This window comes from Aethalodelphis obliquidens, unplaced genomic scaffold, assembly GCF_003676395.1.
Source record: "Aethalodelphis obliquidens isolate GAN/ISIS:26980383/991018 unplaced genomic scaffold, ASM367639v1 scaffold28, whole genome shotgun sequence".
NCBI classification, from domain to species: Eukaryota; Metazoa; Chordata; class Mammalia; order Artiodactyla; family Delphinidae; genus Aethalodelphis; species Aethalodelphis obliquidens.
In genome coordinates this window covers 22,398,932-22,417,034 of record NW_020837972.1, presented here as the reverse complement: position 1 = coordinate 22,417,034, position 18,103 = coordinate 22,398,932, and the positions used below count along the sequence as shown (strand labels likewise).

At 50.2% G+C, this 18,103-nt stretch overlaps 1 protein-coding gene across 1 annotated transcript in view; it reads left to right on the top strand.

Moving 5' to 3' along the window:
- The window catches only part of RIMBP2 (RIMS binding protein 2), a 246,373-nt gene that overhangs the window by 138,464 nt on the left and 89,806 nt on the right, over positions 1–18,103 (top strand). Inside the window, exon 3 of the mRNA XM_027125143.1 lies at positions 5,247–5,369. The gene's annotated coding sequence lies outside the window, so the exon portion shown is untranslated. The remainder of the gene's footprint in view (positions 1–5,246; positions 5,370–18,103) is intronic.

Here is an 18,103-nt window from a genome sequence, read left to right as displayed (position 1 = left end):
GAAGACGTCTGGGAATTCCCAGTTCCCCCAGCTGATTCGGGCTTGGATTTGCAGTCTGCTTTTTAGTCGCCTTGATTAAATAAGCAAATTTAATGCTCAGAGCTCTTAATTATTGAGGCAAAGGGATGCAGTCAGCGTGTCCCCTGGAGCCTGCCCAGACGGGATTGCCTCGTAGGTGCAGAATTGGATATTGGACTCTCTGGAATATTGCATTGAATCCCCTGGGCAGGCAGCCCTGGGGAAGGAAACAAATGAGCTGGGAATGCAGGGCACGGTGCAAAGGATGGGGTCAATGCCCTCGAAGCCTGCACACCAAACTTTTTTTTTTTTTTTTTTTTTAAACTGATTTCAAATTTCTTACTTGCCTGGGTTCAAAGGAGCCCATTAAGCTCCACCCCCCAAACTGGGCAGGTGTTCCGGTAGCTAACTGGAGGTTCAGGCTTTCTCACTGAGTAACTGTTGCCTAATGTTTTAAGCTACTTTCCCGCCTGGTGCTACTGCGGCTGCCCCCGAAATCTGTATTTTGATACAGAGGCGAGTCGAGTGGCGGGATCTGGTGCCTGAGTCAGGAGTGCGCCGCTGTGCCTGTGTGCGGTGGGAGGTCCCGGGCAGCAAGCAGGACACGGTGGTACCCATGTTCTGAAGCCAGGTACTGTGTGGGGTGTTAAGTTCATGACCTGTGAACCTATGACCTGTGAACTCTTTTTACCTGCTGGCCAGAAATCTGAGGTTGGCTGGAATTCCGGGTTCGGTTACAAATGACTGGTATGGACAGTGGTCATGCCACTCCCTAGCTGGTGGTCTCTCTTCTTCATCGCATTACTGAGAAAACTGGGCATCTGTCGGATGCCACACGTGGACGTTTGGGATTCGTGGAGCCACACACCTTTGGCTGGAAAAGCCCAGCGGGCACACCTGAGTATCATTATCTATTTTTCCTTTATTAAAAAACAAAATCTTGTAAGGGTCCACTGTTCTTAGCTTTCCACCTTAGGAGGAATTGTCTGGGCTTTTAAGCTTGAACATCTGAGAACTTTTTTTCCTTTTTGTGGAGGAGGGGAGTTTATAGGTCTTAGTGAAAATCTCTTCCCATCCTTTCTGCTAGTCCGAGACTTCCTTCTCCTTCAGTAGATAACCTGGCTGATTCCCAGGAGAATGTTCTAGTCCAGGTGCCAGGACATAGGTTTGCCTCTATAGGGTTCTCTGGTCATGAAAGTGACCGGCTTTGAGCTCCGGACACTGGGCAGCCGGGGACCAGGGACTTGTAAGCCGATGGGCCTCTCTTCCAAGGCTCCTGGGACGGGCGGGGCTGGAAAGGCCGGCTGGGCAGTGGCGTGAGGTCCTGAGACTCCAGCGCTGCAAGCAGCCCGTTGAGCCGACATTTAGAGTGTTTTCGTTTGGAGCCTCGGTCCTGTTTCCAGACGGGATCGGCTGTTACCAGATCAGAGAGAGCCCCCTTCTCTGCGAGAGTCAGCGGCGGTTCTTTCAGCTGCAGGTAGCAGGGACCCAGGCTGGGTGACGTAAACACCCAGGGGGCATTCTTGTTCTCATGCGACCAGAAGTTCCCAGAGCCCAGGGCAGAGGCACCTGCTGGAGACGCACGGGGACACAGGCTCCTGCGCCCCTGCAGCGCCATCCCGCGGGGACCGCGGCTCTTGTGGTCACCGCAGCATTGCTGAGGGTCCCATCCTCGCTGCAGCTGGAGCAGCCCAGCCTTTCTTATAAAGCATCGTGTTCACGTGGGGTCATTGCCCCCCAGAGATTCCCGCTGGCCTGTCACGGAGAATGGGGTCACACGGCATCTCAGTCTGGGTCCCTGCCGGAAAGAGATGACACACCTCGAAAAGCAATGGGGAGCGTTACTAAGGGCCATTTAGGTGGGTGTGGGTGAGTTAAGGGAGCTGAGCTGGAGGATGACGTGACCAGTGACAGTGGAGAATTTTCATTTCTTGGGAAAGAGCAGAGATGTTCACAAACAGGTAATTTTTTCATGTGAGAGATCAGTCTTTGAGATTTCCAAGACCAATTTAACCTCATGTTTCCAACACTTTCTTTTTCCTTTCCTTTCTTAATTGTGGAGTCACTGGAACCAGACTGGTCGGTGTCAGAAGTCCTAGAATCAAGGTGTCGGCAGGGCTCATTCCTTCTGGAGGCTCCAGGAGAGAATTGCCTTCTCACCTTTTCCAGCTCCTAGAGGCACCCGCATTCCTGGACTCATGGCCCCTTCCTCCCTGTCCAAACCCGGCAGTACAGCATCTTTAAAATCTCTCTTTTCCGACCCTATTCTCCGCCTTCCTCTCATCAGGACCCTTGCCATTGCTACACTGGACCCACCAGGATAATCCAGGACAGTCTCCCCATCTCAAGATCCTTATCTTAATCACCCCTTCCAAGTCATTTTTGCCATGTAAGGTAACGTTCACAGGCTCCAGGGTTAGGATGTGCACGTCCTTGTGGGGTCTTTATTCAGCCTGCCTCAGTCTCTCCCCAAATCTATCCTTTCGTCTCCTTACCAGCAGACTTTCTTTCCATTGTTGCAAACCGGGGAAGTGACCTTAATCATTCCGATAAACATAAAGGGGACACAATGGAAAATTTTAAGTCAAAGAAATGCAAAACCACAATCTTGGCATGAGATGACGTGTATTAGATGTATTAAAGTGCAAATGCCAATGACTTGCGGAGCCTTTTAGCTGCCCGGAAGTCCTCTGGTAGATTCTTCCTCGTCCACAGCTGCTGTCCTTTAAAGCGTTGTCTTCAAGACAAATAAAGCTTGTTTCTTTCCCCCAACAGTATTGCTTTCTGTTAAGTTACTATATACAACAAACACAGTCTTTCCCACAACAAAAGCACAGCATTTTAGCTCCATGTGGGGTAAGCGGGATTTATGGGTGGACCTGACCCTCTAACGTCTGTCCTAACCACTGCTGGCAACATCCCTGTGGGAGAGCAGGTCTGGTGCCTGCCAGTCAGTTACCAGATTCACATCTGGGCTGTGGTCTGTCTGCAGGTTGGGGATTGGCTATTCTTGGCCAAAGGCCTGGTCGGTGCCCTCGGGAGGGTGATTCCTGACTGCCCGGTGCTCTTATAAGGGACTGGATAAAAACTAAATGTACGGAAATAAATGAGGTCAGCAAACGGAGCCTGAAACCCAAGTCGGGGGATTCCCTACAACGCGTGAATCTGAGTTTCTTGGGAACACCTGACTTAGGTGGACTTTGGCTGTTCACTCTGCTTCTCCTCTCTGACCACAGGGAATTGGATCACAAAAGAAAACTCCTTTCCCATCGGAGCTTACATTCTAATGAGGAGAAACCCCAAGAAAAACGTAAACAGCTCACAGGATAATTTCACATAGTGATAAACGCCCGTGGAAAATAAAGCAGGGCAAAGCAGTGAGGGGAAAGGAGGCAGACAGGTGGGGAGGATTTTGGTACCCGAGGGCTTGTCTGAGGAGTGACATAATTGATGAGAAGGAGCCAGACTGGCAGAGACGGGGGGGTGGAGTGGGAGCTGGGTAGGGATGTGCCACAATGGGAAGAGCACGTGCAAAGGCCCTGGGGCGGGAATAAGCTTGGCTTGTTCAAGGGACAGAAAGAGGCCAGGGTGGCTGAGCATGGTGAATGGTTGCGGGTCAGCTCAGAGAGGTGGGTGGGCACATGCTACAGGACTTCGGGGCCACACCAGGAGTCTGGATTTTATTCTGATCTCCATGGCAGCCCGGGAGGTTTCAGTCAGGAAGCAGCAAGACCTGCTTTTTATTCCGGAGAGCTAGTGCTGGCTACTGTGTGAGACTGGACCTGGGGTAGTCGAACACTAGTCCCAAGTCTAGTTTCCTTGATTAGCCAGAACATGAGAAGTGATGGCTTTCCAGCAAACCCAGTGTTGAGGTTCAAGTGCGGGTACTGCTTAATTCCTATAGTTCATGACATTTTCACAAGGGAGCGTGTGAATTTTTCCCCACGTTCATTGCCTGATGCATCATGCTGTAGCAAAATGCCGTGAAAATGCCTCTGGGAATCAGATCCCTCTACGACCTCTTAATAACAGCTTCCACGTAACCCTGTTCCATTTAGGAATGCCAAGTGGGCGCCTTCCTTTCTTTCTATGCCACAGAAATTGTAAGGTTAAACGAACACTCTGTACCTAAAGCGTTTGAAGCAGGACTTCTGCAGCTAAAAAAAAAAAAAAAAAAGTGACTTTGTGACAGTCTGTTATTGAAAACATAATTCATGTTGTAATGTTTGGGGAGGAGGGAAAGAAATTAAAATCCTGTGGCTGGGTTAAAATACGCTGCACAATTAAAATAAAGGAAAATAAATCAGATAACTTCTCCCGTCAATGGCTGCCCTTAATCTGTTTCAGAGAAGCTAGAGGAGAGATGGAGAATCGGTGGAGCCTCCCAGATGAGTTCTAAACGTGGTCCTGGGGGTTGTGGGCTTAGGGTGGATGTGATTTCTGAGGTTATTGGAACACCCACCATTCTAATCGATGTGGAGCCTTGCTGCCCCTTTTGTCCACTTTTAAGACAGGGGTGAAAATTTTAGACAACAGAAATTAGTATGGCTCGACAATTTGGGTAACATTTTGTCTGTTAGGACTTTCAGTTCAGAGGGACAGAAGACAATTCAAATTGGTACAAGCAAACCAAGGGAATCTATTGGCCCAAGTAACAGGAAAGGAAAACATTAGCTTCAGGCACAGCTTGATCTAGGTGCTCAAGTGATGTCATCAGGACCCTACTTCTCCCTTGGCCTCTCTTGGCTCTATTCTCAGCTGAGTTCTTCCCTCATGATGGCACAGTAGCTCCAGCCTTTGTCCTCAACTTTCCAAGTCCAGAGGGCAAAAGAGAGAGTCTCTTCCCGGATTCCTACACAAGGCCAATATCTCATTCTCTGCGGATGCGCCTGGGTCCTGTGCCCTGCCCCAACCAATCACCATATCCAGGGCATGGGATTACACTGATTGGCCAGACCTGGGTCACATTCCCAGTCCCGAGCCAATCACTGTGGCCGTGGCGAGGATGGGCGGGATGAAGAGGGAGGCTGTGTGCTGACTGGCCAGCCTTTGGTCACACGTATTCACCCCAGCAGGAGTGGACCCCCCATGAAGTCCATGACTGAGGATGACAGAGGGGAAGAGTCTCCAAAAAGGGGAGGTGACAGATGACAGCTGGGGACAAGTACCCACCGCAGCTCCTATGCATGTTGTAAACAGCCCCTTTTCTCCATCCTTGCTACTTGTAGGTGAAAGCAGAGTATGCTCGACTTAAACACACGCTCACCATAGTGACCAGAGAACGCGATTTGGCCGTGAAGGAGAAACACCAACTCCAAGCCAAGCTGGAGAACCTAGAACAGGTCCTAAAGGTAGGATGGGCTTCACTTCCGCTTTCCTGAGCGTGAGCGTGAAGAAGGAGGGGCTGCGGACTTCCAAAGCAGAAAGTGGTTGAAACTCCTTCTGAGTTTCAAAATCATCAGAATTCAGGGCTCTTGGCGCCGCTTTTACCCTCCCTGTGGCATACGAAGCAATAAATAAGAAAATTTGAATGTTTCTGGAAGCGATCCTGTAAAACCGATTATGCGTTTCCATTTCTTAGGAATGTTAAACACTGCAGAACAAGAGATGGTAGGCAGCGCTCCGGAATGGAAATTGGGCTTATGTTGAAGACCAGAGGTGTCTACCTTTGGTTTTTCAAACTTCATGAATTTCAAGCTGTTCTTCAGATGGTTAATGACCTTTGTCATAAAGGGAATAGCTAAGTCAGAAAATTGCTTTATCAGGGTGCAGGTAATTGGATGGCTTCATGCATTCTTGGTGAGCTGGGATCTCCTTCAATATTTAATGGGTGGGTTGATTTGTTACTGACGTTACTGAGTTAAGCTGAATGAATTCTTTGGCCTTTTTTTTTTTCTTTGAGTGTTAAAATTTTATTGGATTCTCATAGTGGGAAAAAATATTTAAACATAAAAGAATAAAATAATCATCACCTGCAATCCTACAATCTAGTACCTAGATTAAGCCTTTGTATCTCACACGCATGGAACAGAGCTATGCTGCACCCACCCACCGTCTTGCATCAGGAAGTGATTTTAACTGCATCTATAGCTTATTTGGGGGAAACTTCTAGAACTCTGAGGGGACGCAGATCAGTGGTTGGCTGGGACTATTTGGTGAGGGGGGAAGTGGATACGGGGTTTCTTCTGGGGGTGATGAAAATGTTCTGGAATTAGTGTGATGACTACACAACCTTGTGAATGTACCAGCACCTCTGAAATATACACTTTCAAAGGGTGAATGTTATGGGATGTGAATTACATCTCAATTTAAGAGGGAAGATGCCCTGTTCTCTCACTGCTGGCCCTGAAGGGGAACCACGCCCCTCGTGTGGCTCTCAGGAGGTGGCAGATCTGTACCCAGTGCTGGTGGCATGTAAGATGCCCCCGTGTGTCCACCTGACACTCTCTGGAGGAAAGGCCAAGGCTAACCCTGACCATGCTGCTGTTTACCATTTGCTCTGAGTTTAGAACAGCCATAAAGGATGAGATTCCACCATGTAATTATTCATTTCAGCAGCTACCTCGACCGCTGACTGCAGGTTCTCTGAGGCAACGACCGTGTTTCATTCAGCTCTCTACCTGTAAAGCCTGGGTTTGGTGAAAGTCAGGGTTTGGTGAATTCAGTGGCGGATGGACTGGGAATCCAGGTGCACCCGGGGGCTTTGCTGAGGGTCTGTTGGAGTAAAGTCAGCATGAAGGACAGTGTACGTGACTATGCCCCCAGGAGATATTTGACAATCTGGAGACATTTTTGCTGGCTGGGACCGGGGAGCGGGCTATTAGCATCACGTGTGCAGAGGCCGGGGATGTTGTTAAGTCTCCTACGATGCACAGGACCGCCTCCACGGCAAAGAAATAAGTGGCCCAAAATGGCATTGGCACCGAGGGTGAGAAGCTCTGTGAATTAGTTTGTTACTGTTGCCGTAACAAATTGTCCCCACGTGAAAATAACAAATGTATTCTCTCACAGTTCAGGAGGTCAGATCCGAGATGAGTCACACGGGGCTAAAATCACGGTGTCAGCAGAGCTGCCTGCCTTTCGGAAGGGTTTGGGGAGACCTTCCCTGCCTTCCCCACCTTCTGGTGGCTCCCAGCCCCTCCCTGTTATTAGAAGTTGCTAATTGCAGAGCCAGCAACGAGCATCTTCTCTCCTCTCCGACCTCCTGCCTCCCTCTTACAAGGACCCTGTGATTACACGGTGTCCACCTGGATGATTTCCACATCTCAGCGTCCTGAACTTCATCACATCTGCAGGGTCCCTTTGTCGTGTAAGGTGACGTAGTCACAGGCCCCAGGGACTGGGAGGTGGACATCTTTGGGGAACATTATTCAGCCTGCCCCACTTCTAGAGTATTTGAAGGAGGCGACCAATAGCACTGATGCTACCTGTGGGTAGAGGAGGCCCTGTTTATAATTTCGGGGCGTGAAATTCCCGTCTTTGTCTCCTGCCTGCCGGGCTTCAGGCCAGTCTCTCCTGCTACCTGGAGTGGGTGAAGGGCTGTGCATTCTCACTGGCCTCGTGGCGCCTGCCGTCCTTCCTTCTGACCTGGGGTTTGAGCCTCATCACCAGGGCCTTGCACGCGTGGAGACACCCCGAGTTCACGTCCAGGTTCTGCCCGTGGCGCCCTGCAAACAGCCCTCTCCTCGGCTGCCCACCCTGTCCAGGGGGTACACCCCAGGGGTGTCACCTGCCCTTCTGGGGGGCAGGCTAGGGAGGGGGCCTGTGCAGGAGCTGGCGGGGGAGCTTGGGGGCTTTGAGGTGGGGGCATTCCAGGGTCCGGGGAGCTGGACTGTGGTCCAGAGGGGAGCGTGTGGGCTCTGGATGGGCGTGTTCCTCTGGCCCCCTTTCTAAGGGTGGAATTGGGTAGCTGATGGGCAGCCTGTGAGCAGCCATCAGGGGACACGGTCATGTTCGTCACCAGGAAAGCAGCAAGGGGGGGAGAGGTTGGAGGCCGTGAGGGGCCCAAAGGGACAAGTGGCAGCGTCACAGGGCCGGGGTTCTGGCCCTCGCCTTCTCTTGGTCACCGCCCCACACGGTGCTGTTCTAGTCTGTTCTTCACGGGCTGGCCAGAGCAGTACCGTCCAAACCGAAGTCAGGTCCCAGCAGCATCCGCAAACCCTCCGCAGGACCCGCCAGCCCAGCTCACTCACCCAAAGCCTGGCGCCTCCCTGGCCACAGCCCTGCAGCCTGCAGCTGCCCTCCCCTCTCGGGAGGCCTGTCCTCCCCTCCCGCCCTGACTCCATCCGCCCCCATTGCCCCGCCCCTTTCCTGGCTCCGATCCCGGAGCAAAGCCAGGCCCTGAGCACCTTCTCCATAAAGTTCTTCTCAGTACCATTTCAGTGAGCGACTGACGATGGAGCCAGGCTGGCCTGGGGCAGGGGCCTTGTTGGGAGCAAACGGAGCTCTTTCTCAAAAGAGTTTCGCTCTGTGCAAAAAGGGAGAGAAAGAAGACCCGGAGGTGAGGAGAGGCGTGTCCTTTGCAAGGGGTTGATTCCATGGCGGGCGAAGGAAAGCGCCTGCCCTGAAAATTTGCAAAACCCTGTGTGATCTGCCCTTTCCCACACCCAGCACTGAGAGCCTGTGGGGCTGAGAGCAAGGAGGGAGAGGTCGGGGAGGTGATGATTCCACTACAGTGGCTGAACTCCCTGGGCTCCGGGACAGAACCTGCCGAACTTTGCTGCTTTCAGAGAACCCCCCAAGCGCGGTAGCTGCATGTTGTATCAGCATCGCCTCAGTTTGGACCGATTGAAAGCACAGCGATTTCCATGTTCTCCTTCTGATACTTTGGTCATGATAATAAGAGGGCTATTCAAGGTCAACCTTCTTTCTGTTTTGCAATTTGGTGGTTGTATTTTATTTTTTAATTCTATTTTAAATTTATTTCATTGAGGTAGAGTTGATTTACAATGCTGTGTTAATTTCTGCTGTACAGCAAAGTGATTCAGTGATACAGGTATCTATTCTTTTTCACATTCTTTTCCATGATGGTTTTTCACAGGATATCGAATATAGCTCCCTGTGCCCTACAGTAGGACCTTGTTGTTTATCCATTCTAAGTGTAATCGTTTGCATCTGCTAACCCCAAACTCCCAATCCATCCCTCCCCACTCCACCTTAGCCTTTCTTTTTTTCTTTTTTTTTTTTGCGATACGTGGGCCTCTCGCTGTTGTGACCTCTCCCGTTGTGGAGCACAGGCTCCGGACGCGCAGGCTCAGCGGCCATGGCTCACAAGCCCAGCCGCTCCGCGGCATGTGGGATCTTCCCCAACCGGGGCATGAACCCGCGTCCCCTGCATCGGCAGGCGGACTCTCAACCACTGCGCCACCAGGGAAGCCTCTTTCTTTTTTTCTTGAGCGGCAAAGCCCATCAGTGGGCGATGGGGAAGGGAGGAGGTGATTGCCATGCTGGGCGGAGATGCAGCTGACTTGGCTTAGAAAATCCTGGCGTTGCTGTAAACTTGGGCAAAATGATGACCTTGCATTTCCAGAAGTTGCCTGGACATCCCCAGAACTCCCGGAGTGTGATGTATGGTCTCTAGTTGTCATTGATTTGAATGGAATTTGATCCCCAAACCAGTGTCGATCAGCATGATTTGCTGAGAACCAAAGAGAACTTCCCCAGGCTCGGGGGCCACGTGAGGGGGAGGTTGGGTGGTGAGTGATTCCAATCTCAACCTGTCTGCCGCTGAGCCTGGATGGGCTGGCTGACCCCCCACCCTCATCTGGGAGAAGCAAAAATGCTGAGCTGCTAGTTTGGGGTAGGGACTGGTGAGTGGCCCGCAGAATCACACTGTCACTGGTTTTTACCAGATTGTGAATGGAATGTCTGTTTTCCTTCAAAATACAAAAACTATTCCTAAAACAGAGAAGACAGGTTTTGGGGCTGTTTTCTAAGACAATCCAATGAGAATAATACCCCCTGCACGAACCAAACCAAAAATAGTTAACCTGATGTGAATTCATCCTGATTTTTATACTTTTAAAAATAATAATTGATGAGCTCATTCTCTATGTATATGTTTTTATCATGCTTCTTTCCAAGAATGTCGTCAAATCACCGAAACTGTCACATGTAATGGAACATGCTCAGATGCTCTGAATGGAAGTGAAACATTCAGATAAAGAGAAAGGAGCATTCAAGTATGCCAGCCTGGAGGTTAGACACAGTTACTCTAAGATTCTAATTTGGCCTGTGTTTCCATGCAGCCTGGATATAAAAGGAAATATAGGCAATTACGTAATTCTCACTCCCTAAGAGAGGGGAACCTACTGTTTCCCCAGGAAAACGAAGCATGGAGGACTAAACGTGATTTTCTTACTTGGAATGATATCTCAGAGGGGGACGCAGAACAATGCAGTAGAAGATGTCTTCAACAGCATCTTCATAGCTACTGAGGAGCCATTTTCCCATGTGTCTTTCTTGGGGGTTTCTTTGGGCAAGCAGACCTAAAGGCCGTTTTCCTGAGCTATTAGCAAGGAAAATTGGGAGGAATCATTAAAGCCAGATTTCCCACACCTAGGAAGAACCCAGGAAGAGTTCTTCGTGGTGGGAATTGAAGAATAGGAAAAGTAATGTTCCTGGACCCATTCCTGTTCTTCGGAATTAAAAATAGCAAGAGATGGAGAACATCAGAGTTTGAGCAAAGATGGGATAAGAAGGCTCCCCTTCGCCTGTCCACCTTATCTGGTTGGGAATCACCCCACACCCAGCGGCCTTACCCAAGAGAAAGGGATGTACCCGTGCATCTCAACAGGGGTCTGCGTAGTCAGGACAAACAGTGGTGTCCCTGGCCCACAGTGTTTATTACATGACCATTCATTCATTCACTCACTCACTCACTCACTCATACATGTTGACTGAGCACTGCCTGTGTACCAGGCCCGGTTCCCGGCAGCAGGAGCGTTGTAATTAGCAAAACAGAGTCAATGAGGAGAATCCGTGCAGAAAAAGACACGCATTTGTAACATGGTGTCAGGCAGTGGTAAGCGCTTTGAAGGACAATACATTAGGGCGAGGCAGTAGGAAGTGAAGTAGTGACCCTTTTAAAAAGTAGATGGAGGGCTCCCCTGGTGGCGCAGTGGTGGAGAGTCCGCCTGCCGATGCAGGGGACGCGGGTTCGTGCCCCGGTCCGGGAGGATCCCACATGCCGCGGAGCGGCTGGGCCCATGAGCCATGGCCGCTGAGCCTGCGCGTCCGGAGCCGCTGCTCCGCAACGGGAGAGGCCGCAAGGGTGAGAGGCCCGCGTACCGCAAAAAAAAAAATAATAATAATAAATTAATTAATTAATTAAAAGTAGCTGGAAACAACAAGGTCCTACTCTACAGCACAGGAAACGATATTTAATATCTTACGATAAACCATAATGGGAAATAATAAGAAAAAGAAGGTCTGTCTATGTATAACTGAGTCACTGTGCTGTACAGCAGAAATGAACACAACCTATAAATCAAGTACACTTTAATAAAATAAAGAATGGTTGGGAGGGGGCTTCTCCCAGACACATCAACTGAGCAGAGTGAGTGCCTCTCAGTGAAGGGGGTGCAGGGGGCTTGTCCACGTTCAGGGGAGGAACACCGGGCAGGTGGAAAGTGCAAGGAGCTGAGATGGGCAGGTTTTCGACGTGTCCGCGTATCAGCCAGGTGGCTGGTGGACAGGGACCGAGGGGCGGGGGGGTGCAGATGAAGCTGAGATTGGGGTGAGGTCTGGCAGTCTTATGAGCCCAAGTAGAAATCCAGGGGTTTTGGAATTTGCTCTAAGTGTCGTCAGACACCTTTGTCACAAAACTGCTGCGTAAGAAACCAGCCCAAAGCCCGTGGCTGCAAACAAGAACGGTTCGTATGGTCCCCGAGGCCGTGGCTTGGCTGCCCGGTGCTGTCGTCTTGGCTGGACCTGGCCGGCTATTGTTGACGCCGGACGGTCTGGGTCAGGGTGACTGGCTTGGTTCCCTGCTGTCCCAGCCCCCAGCAGGCTAACTAAGGCTTCTAAGAGCGGCATAACGGGCCACGAAGGAGAGGGGTGCGCGGGAGGGCGCGGGAGGACCAGGCCGGAAGGGTGCAAGTCCCTCCCTCCCTCTCTCCCATCGGCCAAAGCAACTTTCAGGCCGGCCTGGTTTCACGAGATGCAGGAACAGGTGTGACGTCCCCTTACCAAGCCAGTGGATACACGCGGCGAGGGGATCGTTGCTCCCGGGGCGGGGTGCTGGAGAGCTGATGGACCGCATCCGCTTTTCATCTGTCGAGGGTCACTGCAGTGGCCGCACCGAGAGAAGAAGCCGGGGAGCAGAGGTGGGAGCCAGGGGGTGGGTTAGGAGGGATTCTCCAGACACGGGATGTGGGTGCCTCCCCCAAGGCAGGAGCAGAGGGGACAGAGAAGCGGTCAAGTTTGTGTATATTTTCAAGGTGAAATCAACAGGATTTGCTGACAGCTTGGCCGTGGGGTGTGATAGGGAAGGGCCCAGGATGATGCCAAGGGCTCGGAGGTGTGTTTGGGTGAGGGACGGAGCCGTTGGCTGTGACGCAGATCATTAGGGGCTTGGACTGGGGGTCAGGGAACCCCCTTGTGTTGGAGATGGAGTGCACCGTGAGCAGGGGATCCTTGGTGCGGGAGAACCTCCGTCCTCACGCTGGGGACCACCCTGCTAATCCTCAGGGAGCGGCTTCATTCAGTTATCAGGTGACGTGAAAGGCAGGAACAATTCATTGGGGTTAAAGTGTGAAGCTCTGAAGGCGACCACGGCGTCCTGTCCTTTGAACATCTGGTGGTCACAGTCAACTAAATTGTGCTGCCTTGTGCCTGACACCATCTTCTTCCAGATTCTCAGAGTGATGGGGGCAGAGAGGACATGCCATTCGGTAAAGGAAGAGCGTGCATTTTATGTTGATGTGGTGTCACACAGCTCTGGAGTTGGGCCAACATGCGTTACGCGTCTGTCTGAGCTGATAATTACTCCATTGATCGCGTCCATATGTTGGCTTTTTTGTTTCCAAATATCACTGATGGGCCACGTGTCTTCATACTGATAATTCAATTTAGCAAAAGACAACGTGCGCCTTAAGGTCTGTAATGGCTTATGTAAAGCAGGAGTGCAGCAGCACATCGATATGTTAATTTTTTTTTCAGCGTCCTTTTTTGCTCTATCAGGGGGGCCGCCAAATAACTTTGCACTTGAACAGCCAGAAAAGTAGGACCAGATATGGTGATATTCAGAGGAAATGGGTCCCAGATGCCTCAGACACTGGTTTCCTGCAGACCTTGCAGTGTAATAGCCCTGATGAAAACCCACACATAAAGATGTACTCAGGACTTCCCTGATGGTCCAGTGGTTAAGCCTCTGTGCTCCCAATGCAGGGGGCCCAGGTTTGATCCCTGGTCAGGGAACTGGATCCCAACATGCATGCTGAAACTAAGAGTTTACGTTCCACAACTAAGGAGCCCCCATGCCACAACTAAGACCCAGCGCAACCACATAAATATTAAAAAAAAAAAAAAGACACATTCATGCAACAGGTATTTATTGAGCACCTAATATGTGGCAAACACTTCCTAGGTGCTGTCCTTGCTTCTGGCAGAGAGTTGATAGACAGATTGATGTACGTATCAGGGGTGACAAACACAAGGGGTTAGAGGGTGATGAAGATGAAAGTGCTACTTTATATTCAGTGGTTGGGAAGGTCTCACTGATTATGTGACATGTGGACGGAGACCTGGGTGAAGGGAAGAAGACAGTTGTGAGAAGTCTGGGGAAAGGATGTTCCTGCAGAGGGAAGAGCAGATACAAAGGGTTGAGACAGAGGGCCTGCCATGTCTGAGGAACAGAGCAGAGGCCAGAGTTGCAGAAATAGAATGAAAAGGGGGATAGAAGGTTAAAAGAGGAGGCCAGGGAGACAAATAACTTGAGGTGTGGAAGGCCAAGCCCCCTCCTCACTCTCAGACACACTACCTCCTTTCCGGTCTTTTCTTGGGGTGCTCCAGCCACCGCAGGGCCTTTGCACTTGCTGTGTCTGCTGTCTGGCTTGCTTTTGTCCTGGTTACCCTCCAGGAGAAGCACAATATGGGCAAATTCCATGTCTTTTTTGCTTATCGTTGTATCCTCAGTGCCCAGCCTGGCGTAGAAAAACCGTACAATAAATGTTTGTGGGCTGAACGAATGAGAGAGGGAGGTAGGATAGTCTCAAGTCTGCCTTGCTTACAATAGCCAAGAGGTGAGCCCTCCGCTTTGCAAAGCCTTCAGGCATATATGCCCTTCCTAAGATGGGCTATCCCCTGGTGTCGAGCCACAGCCACGTTGATAAAACAGAAATTGCGTCATGTTCCCACTGCTTACCGCCCCACCAATTGCTTCTTACTGCACAGAGATGAACATCTAGACTCTTTCCCGCAGGACCCTGTGCTCTGTGGCCCCCACGTAATCCTTCAGCCCTCATCCTACCATGACCCCTTACAGCCTGGAGCCGGCTACAGTGGCCATCCCTGTCCTTCTGGAACTTACTGCACTCACGTCCACCCCAGGGCCTTTGCACTTACTGCTTCTTCCACCTGGAAGGCTGTTTCCCTCAGCACTTTGTGTTTCTGACTCTGGGTCAATTAATTAGGTCTTGGTTTCATGTCACTTACTTGGCAATGACTTTCTTGGCCACCTTATCTGTGATAAGAAGTTGCTATCACATCCTCCAATTCATTTTCTTCCAAGAAAACTTATCTTGCTGGTTTTAATTATCTGTATATTGTTTGTTTTCTCCTACCAAAATGTAGCCTCTTTGAGAGAGACTTTGTTGCAGTGCATAGGACAAAATCTGACATCTAGAAGGCACTTGGTAAATATTGATTGATTGATTAAATTAGTAAATGAATGAATGAGTGAATGAGTGAACGTGTGAGCGAGAGACCGCATGATACTGACATGGCCTGTTACTGCAGACACCTTCTGCCATCGTGGAGAGTAATGGAGCAGGTGAAGGCTTGTGGTCGAGGAAGCTTGTCTAGAAGGGTCACTTCTTTGGGGCTTACAAGTGCTTCTGTAAAAATGCAGCCACAAATCAAGCGCAGCCTCTTTCTGGCAGAGACTGAGATTCTCCAAGAGGACAAACCACAGGAGAGTTGGTGATTTCCAGCCTCTGCTCGGCCCAGGCTGGGTGACTGTCTGGCAAGGGTGTCCCCCCACGGAGCTCCCCACCTTCAAGCCCAGCAGCCCCTGGGTTAGGTCTTGGCACAAGTGTCTGACCTTGTGATGAACGGAGTAAACCAAGCTTCTTGGACTCAAGGATTCTGAAAAAAAAAAAAAAAAAAAGCTGGTGTTTTCATGTAAATTTCCTGTTGCCGGATATTTCGGATCGTCTAGACCCTTAGCATCTTACCAGCTCCACGGAAATGGAAGAGGAACGTGCGAAGCTCCGGGTTTTGTGTTTGATCGGAGCGCATCCTGCCTCTCTTCCCTGCGTCTTCTTACTCAGGACCCGAAAGATGGCTGCATTTGTCAGATGCAACAGAGACGTGTGTCTCTATTTTAGGACAGCATTAGCATCCTGGCAGGGAACGATGCCACACTCCAAGTGTCTAACTTACACAAGAGAGGTCAACACAGAGACCATTTCGAGAGGCGTGGGCCGGGGGAACCGACAGGGGTGGGAAGGCAGAGAGAGACCAGCAGAGCGGGCAGCTGTCCCCCCCTTCCCTGGGCCTGCGGGCAGTTCCTGGAGCTCAGTGGGAACCGCAGTCACGGAGAAGCTACTGGACGGCTTTGTGTGGGGATGAAGAGCGTCCCCCAAATTCACATCCACCCAGAAGCTGTGAGTGTCACCTTTTTCGGAAAAAAGTTCCTGGAGAGAGAGAGTGTGTGTTATTCCGTCCCGTCCCTACTGATCCACTGGGAAGCCCCAAATCATTTAAGTATTTGGACATCTCCAGTAAGACCGTGGAGTGAGGTATTTCAAGGCTGACTTTCACTTAATTTTAAAAAACCATGAGTTAATCAGGACCATCCTTTTCCTTGACTTCAAGGACCCCTGAGCACTTTGTCGACCGGCCGTGCTGGCAGCAGGTTTACAAGGGAACCTTTGCAGCCCCCTTTCCGGTTATCTGACCAGCACGCAGTGCAAATTCTAGAAATCTGACCCAGGGCTGTAAAAATATTTTTGATTAATTAAACTTAATCCATTATAGTTTATGATTCAAAGACAAGGGAAAAAGTATTCTGGACCAGATTTTGTTCTCACAATCAACAGATTAGTCAATTTCAGTGACGATAATCTGACGCTTATTTTGTGTTAATGAACAACTGATTATCTGGGATGAATAAGTAACTCTCGAGGTGACAATCTTCCCTTATCTCCAGCTCCTTCCCTCTTCCCCTCCCATTACTTTGCATCTGTGCACGGAGATTCATCCTTATACCTAGGAACACAAACCTGCCTGCGGTCATTGTCAGGTTTAATTAAGGTTTTGGAGTTCATTTTCTATGTGCTGATACTCAAATGCCAATAAAACCCTCCGGCGTCTCTGAACATGAGAATAATGTTTAGGGCTCCGTCTCCAGCAAAACCCTTGATGTGAATAGATGATAGCTTTATCTGGATGTTCAGAGACAGGCGAGAAGCAGGAAATGTATTGATCTTCATTCTCCGCTCCTGTCTCCATGGGGAGAGATTTAGGTAAGAGGCACCGCCAGTTCATCGGCTGGTGCTGTGGGACACACACGTGCCTTCTTTGCATCCAGCAAAAGGATGGGACGAGATCTCATTCTGAGGCTCGGACCCCCCCCCCCACTGGACCCCACCATGGAGTTGACGATTATCTCCGTGCAACAGGCAGCCCAGTTCTTTGTCCTCTGCTGGGATCCCCACCCAGCGCTTCAAAATTCTGAGCTACTCAGCATATGAAGTGTTCAACTTCACTGATCATCAGGAAAATGCAAATTAAAACGACAGCGAGATGCCGATCTCTTCATCAGATGAAGAAACTCTTAGGAGTGACAGTGCCCAGGGCCAGCGAGGAGTGGGGAGCAGGCATGCTTACACGATGCCGGCCGAAGGTGAAGTCTTTCTGGCTTCTGGAACTGTCCATGTTCAGCTTCAGCATACTCTTCTCCCTCAGTCTCCCTTCTGGGAGCGTACAGAGACATAAAGCTCCCACTGTGTGCCCCAGATCTTTATTGTAGCATTAGCCATGCAACCGTGATGTTCACCAAAAGCAGACCGTTCAGGCAATAATTTAAAAGTGAGTCACGTCCGTATCTAGTGACCAAGACATGTAGTCAAGTGAGGGCTTCAACACGTCCATTTGGACCCACAGCTGTCCAGAACTGTCCAGAACTGAACCCACAGCAGGGCGATCACCTCATCTGTTCCCAGATCTGCCCCTCTGCCTCACCTCTCACCACCCCCAGCCCCTCGCAACCCTGCAGCCAGTGGACACACGCCAAGCTGGCTCTTGCCTCCAGAGCTTTCCTCAAAACGTTGCTTGTCATCATGTAGGTCTCGGCTAAAATGTCACCTCCCTGACCGGCTTGAGTAGAATCGGTACACCTGCCTCTCTCCCCTGCACGTCACCTCGCTTTCTCTCCTCTATCAATCTCTGAAATTCTTATTGCTTGCCAGCTTCCTTGTTTAGTTTCTGCATACCCTTCCCCAGCAGAATGTAAACTTCATAAGAACAGAGATGACCTTTGACTTACTCGTTATTCTATCCCAGACATCGAGTATCTGGCACAGAGTTAAGTGTTCAGCTAGGGTTAGAGTTAGATTGTTATTTTTACTAATGTAATAATTATTAAAAGAATAATTTCACAATTATTAAATAATTAATAATTTAATAATTATTAATTATTTTTGCATGAACGAAAGCACGTGTCCAGGAGGTAAACTCCATTTCAGCACAAACCCACAGGCCCTGAAATAAGAAGCCCAATCGGATTCTGTTTCCCTGTCTCACCATCTGCCCAGCTGCTCCAGCCGGAGGTGTGCAATTCCCTGTCCCTCGTACTGGCCGTGCAGTTCATGGAAAGTCCTATAGATTTAAAGCAAGCCATCCAGAAACCTCCTGAGCCAAC